This window comes from Gossypium hirsutum, chromosome D10 (assembly GCF_007990345.1).
Source record: "Gossypium hirsutum isolate 1008001.06 chromosome D10, Gossypium_hirsutum_v2.1, whole genome shotgun sequence".
NCBI lineage: Eukaryota > Viridiplantae > Streptophyta > Magnoliopsida > Malvales > Malvaceae > Gossypium > Gossypium hirsutum.
The window spans coordinates 53,619,019-53,628,240 of NC_053446.1; the positions used below are offsets into that span (position 1 = coordinate 53,619,019).

General features: G+C 32.9%; 1 long non-coding RNA gene across 5 annotated transcripts; it reads left to right on the forward strand.

Moving 5' to 3' along the window:
• Window positions 1-238: 238 nt before the first annotated feature.
• LOC107916237 (uncharacterized) lies at window positions 239-3,713 on the forward strand. 5 transcript variants are annotated; one of them, XR_005919749.1, is made up of 5 exons: window positions 245-400; window positions 546-723; window positions 1,610-1,911; window positions 2,083-2,112; window positions 2,445-3,713. It is a non-coding gene; the product is annotated as an uncharacterized lncRNA (long non-coding RNA). The 5 variants fall into 5 exon arrangements; XR_005919748.1 differs by lacking the exon at window positions 245-400 and having other exon boundaries at window positions 408-723; window positions 1,610-1,693; window positions 1,844-1,911; XR_005919750.1 differs by having other exon boundaries at window positions 239-723; window positions 1,610-1,934.
• Window positions 3,714-9,222: the final 5,509 nt, after the last annotated feature.

The following is a 9,222-nucleotide window of genomic DNA, read 5'->3' on the forward strand; positions in this document are numbered from 1 at the left end:
AAAAAATAACTTTCTAAATTTATGACCAAAAAGTATATTATTTATAAGAAGTTTTATGAAAGTTGTTGGACGATTTATAAAACCTTATTTATAAATGTTATATATTATAAATTTTATATTATTTTTTACTTAATTTACATATTATAAAAAGATATATAATTTAGCCTAAGTTTTTCTTCAAATTATAAGGTCAATATTATAGGATATTATACCATTTGAGAGAATACAAAATGTTTTCTTGCACCTTATTATGAAGTATGATACTATTTGAGAGAATGGTGCCACACACAAACATCATAGACAGCTTGCAAACTCTTCAATTTGGGATGGAACAATTCATACATGATTGGGATGCCGAGCCTCTCTTTCCAATACCAAATACAGATATGATTGATAAGAAGTATCTATTCTTGTTCCCTATCTAAGCTTTATTTTTTTTCTGGCTTTTATTTGGAAATATATGGCATTCATTTAGGTTCTAGTAAATAACTTGTTCTGCCTCAAGCCTTATGCCTCTCTTCCTGTCTCTTTTTATCTTCTCACAGCAGTTCACGGAATTCAACCCCTATTTCTTTATTTTCAAAGTACAAGAAGAGTCCAACTAGAAACAAGCTCACAGTGTATTTGTAAGGCTGGAGAAGTGATCTTTGTGCCAAATGGATGGTGGCATCTAGTGATTAACCTAGAAGAACCTGTTGCCATTACACAGAACTATGTTAGCAGGTATGCCTTCTTTTTTACTCTTTCTTTCTAGTTTTTTCTATGGTTTATGAAGACTCACTAACTACAGTCTCTTGAGTTCAGTTTTGATATTAATAGCCAAAAAAAAAATCACAACTGTTTTGACCTTTATGAAGCTCATTTGATAAGGATTTGCAGTAGGATTAAATTCCCTAATTGAAGAAATACTTGTAGAATCTAGAAAGAATCTTGTTCTTAACTTTTGGCCATTCCCTCAACATCCAAAATAGCATGTTGAATTGGTTATAAACTCTATCACATGGACTCTGCACTTTAGGGTGTGATAACTGTGTTGACACCACTGGGTGCTCATCCAAATTATGTGTTCTTCACACAATAAAAACCCAGCTAAGGAAGAGAGGGTTGCATTGAGGAAGATTGCTAAGCTAATCTTGTTGTCCATTGTTGTTGATTCTGAGTTAGTCTTTTTAGCTTTTGCAACATGAAATCTTAGGACAATAAGTGGAAAACAGGAAATCTGTCTTTGGAGATAGATTAATCGGAATGCTTGCAACAGAAGTGGGGAAGAGGTAGAATGTTATGCAATCATCCTACAATCCTTGAGTTTGAGAAATGCTAGTATTTATGCCAAATCTTCTTGAAAGTCCTCCAAAGAACCTTCACTTGTGATAATAGATGAGGGTGTATTATCTTTAATTGATTCATATATGGTTTGCATGAGTTATTACTTGTTAGAGATTATACGCTATTTTTTAGTTCCATATTTTGGGTTGTTCGCCATGCTGGCTTAATTTTGGAGCTGACAATTCAACAGCATTGTTCTAATGATTGTTTTAATTTTGACACTTCTGCAAGTGGCATACATATTAGCTTAACTTATATAGTTTTTACTTATTATTTATTGCAGGAGAAATTTATTGAACGTTCTCGATTTTCTTAAGAAGCCGAATGCTAGCGAGCTTGTTTCTGGGACAACAGACAGAATAAACTTGTATGAAAATTTTAAGAATGCTATAGAGGCTTCTTTCCCTGGAACAATTGATTTTCTTTTTATCTTCTCACAGCAATTCACAGAATTCAACCCTTGTATAAAAATTCACAGAATACTTACACGAGTATTTCTTTATTTATGGTGAAGCAGGGTACTTACATAAAGCTTGGATGTACTCAAGGATGGATGTTTGGTTCTTTTTTTCGTCCATCTCCAACGTGAGTCTACTTGTAGATGTTTGGTAATATAAATTCCTGTCCTATTTAGATGAATATGTATGATGACTTCATCTTTCACACACCTCAGCTGGCTACTTATATATATATATTTTTATCTTTGTTTATCTTTTATTTGTTTTCGGTACTAATTTACTTCTTTTTTTCTTTCAGAAGTTTGCTTCGAATTAGAGCAAATTTAAGGTATTTATTCCTATGTTTCCCTAACTAGTTCTCTTAAAAAAAATCTCTGTTTAAATTTTTTTATGGTTATATTTTAGCTTTATATTTTAATTATTATTTTTGAGTTTTCAAAAATGAAAATATTAGAAAAATCCCTTCGTTTATATTTGAACCTTGTTAAAACTTGAAATGCTTCAAAAATTATTGGTTTTACCTGTGAATTTTACCTTCATTTGTTTTTTTATTGTGTTTTAGTTGTAGAAATTAAAATATTTGAAAAAAATTTTGCTTATTCATCAATTTACATTTGAGATAACCTTGATTCTAAAACCATGGTTTTGAATATTTTTCAGCTTATTAAGAGAGTAAGATGGCATCCACTTTCACAGCCATGTCATCAGTTGGCTGGTGTGAACAAGTTTGCTGATTTGGTTGGAGTCACTCTTGGACCAAAAGGCAGGAATGTCGTTCTAGAGAGCAAATATCACTACAGCAAAACAGGTTTTTCGCGACGCTTTTTTAGGGCTATAGCGGCGTTTCTTTGCGCCGCAAATACTTTTAGCGGTGCTTATAGAAATGCCGCTAATGACTGCGCCGCTAACTATAGCGGCGCTTCTTCTAATAAACGCCGCTATAGATGAAGACCTATTACGGCGTTTCTTTTGCCGCGCCACTATAGATGTGGCTCTTTAGCGGCGCTTACATACAAAACGCCACTATAGATCGGCCTCTCTAGCGACGCTTATCCGAAAAATGCCACTATAGAGGGTGGGTCTATTCCGACGATTATACTCAAAACGCCACTATAGATGTGATCTATAGCGGCGCTTATACAAAAAAACGCCACTATAGCTTGGGTTCTATAGCGGCGCTTGTACAACAAACGCCACTAGAGAGAGGGTTCTTTTCCGGCGCTTATACAAGAAACGCCACTATAGATAGGGTTCTTCCCCGGCTCTTCTATAGGAAACGCCACGATAGATGAGGTTCTTTTCCGGCGCTTATGCAAGAAACGCCACGATAGATAGGGTTCTTTTGCAGCGCTTATACAAGAAACGCCACGATAGATAGGGTTCTTTTGCGGCTCTTAGTCTAAAAACGCCACGACAGACGGGGATCTTTCGCGGCGCTTATGTAAAAAAACGCCACAATAGGCTGTGTTTTTAGTGGCGCTTATCCAGGAAACGCCGCTAATGTTGGCAGATTTGAAATTTTTTTTATATTTTCAGCCCTCCTGTAAAAAAATCAGAATAAACCAAATCTAATCCAGCCAAAAGTAATACATCTATATAATATTTAAAATAAATGTCAATAAATAAATTAAAATTCACATTATTCTTACAAAAATTGTAAAAGTCAAATTAAAGTATATTTACACGATAGTCTAAGACAAAGGTGGTTGCGACTGTTGAAACATCTTCATCATATTCTGAAGCTGCTGCTGGAGTTCATCGAACTTTTTAAGTTGTTCTGCTTCCCTCGTTTTAGCCTCTAATTCCCTCGCTGCAGCCTCTGCTTCTCTCGTTGCTGCATCTGCTTTAAGCTGCTGCTGGAGTTCTTCATACTTTCGTTGAACCTCAGCTTCTCTCGCTGCTGCCTCTGCTTCTCTCGTTGCCGCATCTGCTTTAAGTTGTAGCTGGAGTTCTTCATATCTTTTTTGAACCTCAGCTTCTCTCGATGTTGCCTCCGCTTTAAGTTGTGTAATTTGTTCACTTATTGTCGCTTGCATCTGAGCTATCTGGTCTCTTAACCTTTGAACTTCAGCTTGAGCCTGACTCCCCGAATGCATGTATCGTTGCGAGCTGGATCCAAAATATTGGGATGGGCTAACAAAAGATCCTTGACATCGAACCCGACCATACCTTTCAGGACCCAAAACTTTAGTGATAATCCGGTTATCAATGTCGTCGATATGAACAGAACTATCACTTGAAGCAATCGCTTCGTACTCCGCCTTTTTGTCCTTCAGTTTTTCCTAAAAATTAAATGACATAGTTAAGAAAGCAATATATTAAAAAAACAAATGCAACATCCCTTAACAATATTTGCATCAGAAGAAATGAAATAAACCATTAGAACAGTAAAAATAATTAAAACAAGTCAAATTGTATTAAGCGAACGTACCATAATTTCTGCAGCTTTAGGAGTCATAGGGTTTCCATCTTTCTTCCTATGTGTAATGTCAAAAAGTTGAAGGCGTCCAATTTTTTGACCCGACAGCACTTCCTGCAATACAATGGTAAAAATATTATTTGATATAAAGTAATAAATATCTGCCAGTACCGTATAAATCCAAAATACCTCAGCCTGAGCTACACACGCAAAACTTCTCGACCCAGCTGTGTGCGTGAATTTTTGTTTCTGCCTACTACTTGTTCCAACTCGTTCACGATCCTACGTTATCAAATTATTAGTACGTTAATTATTAAATACTATAAACCAAAATAATTCCAAGATTTTTGTAGTAACACATACCTCTCCTTTCTTCGAAGTCCAAAATCTAACGACCTCTTCCCACTGGTACCTAAGCATTCCCGGCGGGACATTATCTAATTTCTCATCGAGTGTTGTCTTTGTCTTAAAATATTCTTTCTTTAATGTGCTCTTATGGTCTCTCCACCTTTTTCCTAATACCTTCTTTAGATAAGCATCGGAGACCTCTAGAGCAAATCTCGCATACAAAAAACACGTTTTGTTTTTATATAGAAACTAAATGTAAACGAAACTTAAACCCAAGTATTATAAATGACATACACGTTTTGTTACCTTAATGTTATCGAGAGCTTGGTTCTTGTTACTCTCGGGCACTTTGCGCCATGACTCGAAGTTAATTGGCAATATATTTGGATTCCATGCTAGAATGCCCATGTATCTTGCTAAAAGGCGAGCTTCTGATCCAACAGGCTGACCAAAGCTATTACTGGATACTTGGACACGCTCGATTGGATCTAGATCGTATAAATCCCTCAGTAGAGTACGTCCGCGAACTCTCCGCGTCCCGACAGTTTCAGCTAGAAAATAAAAGTATTGTAATATAAGAAATTTAAAAGATAAAATAAATAATAAGTGAACACACATGTAAGTTAGAAGTTAAATTACTTTCAGCTTCTATAGGTTCGTCATGTGGGACCGAAACATTCGAAGATCCAATAGCAGTTTGTTGTTCAGTACTGTTTGTTTCGGTCGAGTTTGGAGTACCTTGAACAATGCGGTACGCTCGCACGGGTCTTCTAGGCATTTTATCTGCAATACAAAATAATTGGTTGAAAACTTAATATACAATTACAACAATAATAATATGTTTAAAATAGTTCAAATATATATTAAGACCAATATTATGATATGATATTACATATGATTAAATAATCGTAAAAGCTTACTATATTATAATCCATAAATATCTTCATCCGTATCCTGGCGGACCCATTGACTGTGTGTACTAGTACTAGGGATGTTTTCGTTTAAGTTTTGTTCTGGAAATGGCAAAGTTTCTGTTCTGTCGTCAATGCCATCTCTACTTCCACTGCCTATGTCAAACAAGCCCCTAGGGATGTTACGGAGTACAACGTACCAACCCTCATCAATTGGATCTTTTGAGTAAAATACTTGTTTGACTTGAGAAGAAAATACGTACGGCTCATCAATCAATTGTTGTCCTGTATGAATCAATCGATTGAAGTTCACCATTGTGAAACCAAATTGATCTTGCTTAATTCCACGACCAGTATTAACATCGGCCCAATGCGGCTCTATCCTGTACCTTCTGAAGTTCTTGAACATCCAGCACTTTGCCACAAATGGCTTTCATTATATTGGATAGTTCAATTATACAAGACGTCACCTTCTTCGACATACAACATCGTAGAGCAACTGGCAGTAAATCTTGCATCAAGATGTGATAGTCATGTGATTTTAGCGAATACAGTCTTCGATCTTTAACACTAACACATCGAGATATATTTGATGCATACGCATCAGGAACCTTTATATCCTTCAACACCGTACAGAACACTTCTTTCTCTGTCTTCGACATTGAAAAAATTGAAGGCGGCAACCGATATTTCCCATTAGGAAGTGGATTTGGATGAAGATCAGGTCGAATTCTCATTTGGACTAAATCAAGTCGACTAAATAAGTTATGTAAGTCATGTATTAAGTAAGCTATGTAAGTTATCATAAATATGTATGTTATGTAAGTTGTAAGTTATTGTGTATTATGTAACTTATGTAAGTTATCAAATTAATGTATGTTATGTAAGTTGTAAGTTATTGTGTATTATGTAAGTTATGTAAGTTATGTATTATGTAGGTTATGTAAGTTATGTAAGTTATGTGTTATGTAGGTTATGTAAGTTGTGTAATATATTTAAGTTATGTAAGTTTTGTTTATATTTGTTATGTATGCTATGTATTATGCAAGTTTATATAAAAATTTTATATAAGTTATGTATTATGTTTTGTAACATATAAGTTTATGTAAGTTATGAATGTAAGTTATGTATTATGTAAGTTATTTAAATTATTTAAGTTGTGTATTAAGTAAGTCATGTAGGCTATGTGTTATGTATGTAAATTATGATATGATTGATAAATTTTTCAAGTATATATATAATTTTAATAAATATATTAAAACTTTATATAAATATATATATCAAAGATGTTTTAAAATATAACTTTGAATACATTTCATTTAAAATATACTTTTGTAGCTTTAATCTCCGGATAATTCAAATATCGTTACGATATGATATATGTTTTGTAGCTTTTATTAAATCAAAGAACAAATTATGTCAGTAAAAAAAATTTAACATTGACTTCACATTACAAGATATAATGAATTTGTTTATTTTTATGAAAACAATTTTTGTTATTAAAGAAATAATACTTTGAATTGCCATTACAAAATAAATATATTTCGAAAAAGTATTTTTTTATTTTAGTAGAAAATATAAATAAATATACAAATCTATTTGTATGTCCAAGATTATTAATCATTAACATAAAACCAAGTTGCAAATATAAGATCGATAATCAGTCATTAATTTGAAGTAAAATTTATAATTGCAACACATAATATCGGAAATCGATGATTTGCAAACGCTCAACCGATTAAACGATTCGCCCATAATTTATTCAATTACTCAAATATATGTAGTTGTTTAAGAGTTGTATTCCGAATTTTAATAGTTTAAAACAATTGCCTTTGCCGAATAGCAATTCTTAAATTTAAACATCAAATAATGTAATAAGCTGCAAAGTGAAATGGAAATTTAGCTAAATTGGTAATTGAAACTCCCTTCTAAAAATGAGAAATAATAATTAAACTATAAAACTAAAAAATAACAGAAAATTTTTTTTTAACAATTTGACTTTTTTTTATAAGAAAACTAAATAGAGAAACATAGGAATAAATACCTTAAATTTCCTCAATTGCGAAGCAAATACTGGAACAAAAAGACAGAAATACATTAGTATCGAAAAACCAGAAGTAATTAAAGCCAAAAAACTTAAAAAAAACAGGATAGGATACTCACAAAGTTAGCTAAACTAAAAACCCTAAAAAAACCTAAATGCATAAATGATTTAAACCCATATCATTTAAGTCATACATCAGCTTATAACCTATCATCAAAACTGATCAGCTTGATGAAGTAATAAGGTACTCATTCTATTCCCAACGCTATAAAGCAGATATTTATAAAATCCACCCCACGTCAGAAGGTGACAAATTAATTGGGGCTCAATTTTTGTCAAAATTGCTACCCATTTGATTAGCAACAGTTTTGTTAAGGACGTTTTGAAAATAAAGTAGATTTAAAGGCAAATAATGCAAATATAAATACTAATAACAGCCTGTTTTCTAAATAGCAAACCTGTTATAAGTACTAGTCAACCTTTGCATGCATATTACAATCTATAAATCATAACCTATATTTAATTATTAGTTAAATTCAGGCATATCATACATTTCACATATATATATCACCTAACCAATGTGAAATAGCTAAGTATTATATATGTTTTAATACATATGACAAACATTTTAACTTATAAGTTATGCCAAATTTCATATATTAAACATCACCAAAATATATATATATATAGTACACCATATACTTATATGACAGCATGATTAAGCAACAATAAAGATATATTTAAATCATAAATTAACCAAAACCGAACTTAACTACAAACTGAATTCACATTACGCAGATAATGCACATTAGGCATAACAAATTCTCTCCAGTAAATATTGAATTGATGTGGCCTACCTATCGTTTTTCCAAATTGATTATATGGTATGCCTAAATTAAGTCTAACATCAAACAACCCAGTTCAATACCGAAAAAGCATTACTCAAACAACATTCACACATTTACTTACTCAACCAGTAATATGAAAGTAATATGAAAGTAAATTAAACAAACAATTTCAGTAATGGATTGAAGAAATAATACATTTCCCCTTAAATGGATGCTGGAATAACAGAATAGGCAAGGATATTAAAGAAATCGATGATTCAAACAAAACGAACACCATAATTTTAATAATGATTTCTCAAAATAAATCATGATTAACTATATTGAATACTGTGTTTTGACATTAATTCGCAGCACATACAAAAAGCATTTGTACGGCTTTTCTAAAAGACTTTGCGGATTATCACCAGAAATCCACAAATCGGGTCGGATAGGGGTTTAAGGAAGGAGGAAGAAGCAGCAACAACGCATCAAGGCAACACGGAAAGAAACCCTAAATTTACTTAGACTGACCAAAAACCCAAAATCCACATTTTTGATGTTCTATAATCGAAACCCTAAAACCCCAATTAACTTAGACTGACCTAAATCTCAAAAATTTTAATCGAAAAAGAACAGAAACGACATACCTATTCAATGGAGAAATCTCGCAGCTGTGCCCACCTTGTTTCAAGATCGACTCGCTCGCACGTTTTTTTCCTTTGTATTTTCGTGAAAAGTTTTCCCCCCTTTCGACACTTAGAAAAGTTCTCTCCTAATTTCTCTGCGATTTCCAGTTGCTGTAAATGGAGGACGACACTGAAGGAGAGTTAATTTGTCCTCTGAAGAAAACGGCGCCGTTTAAGTAAAGTTATGTAAATTTTGCGGCGCT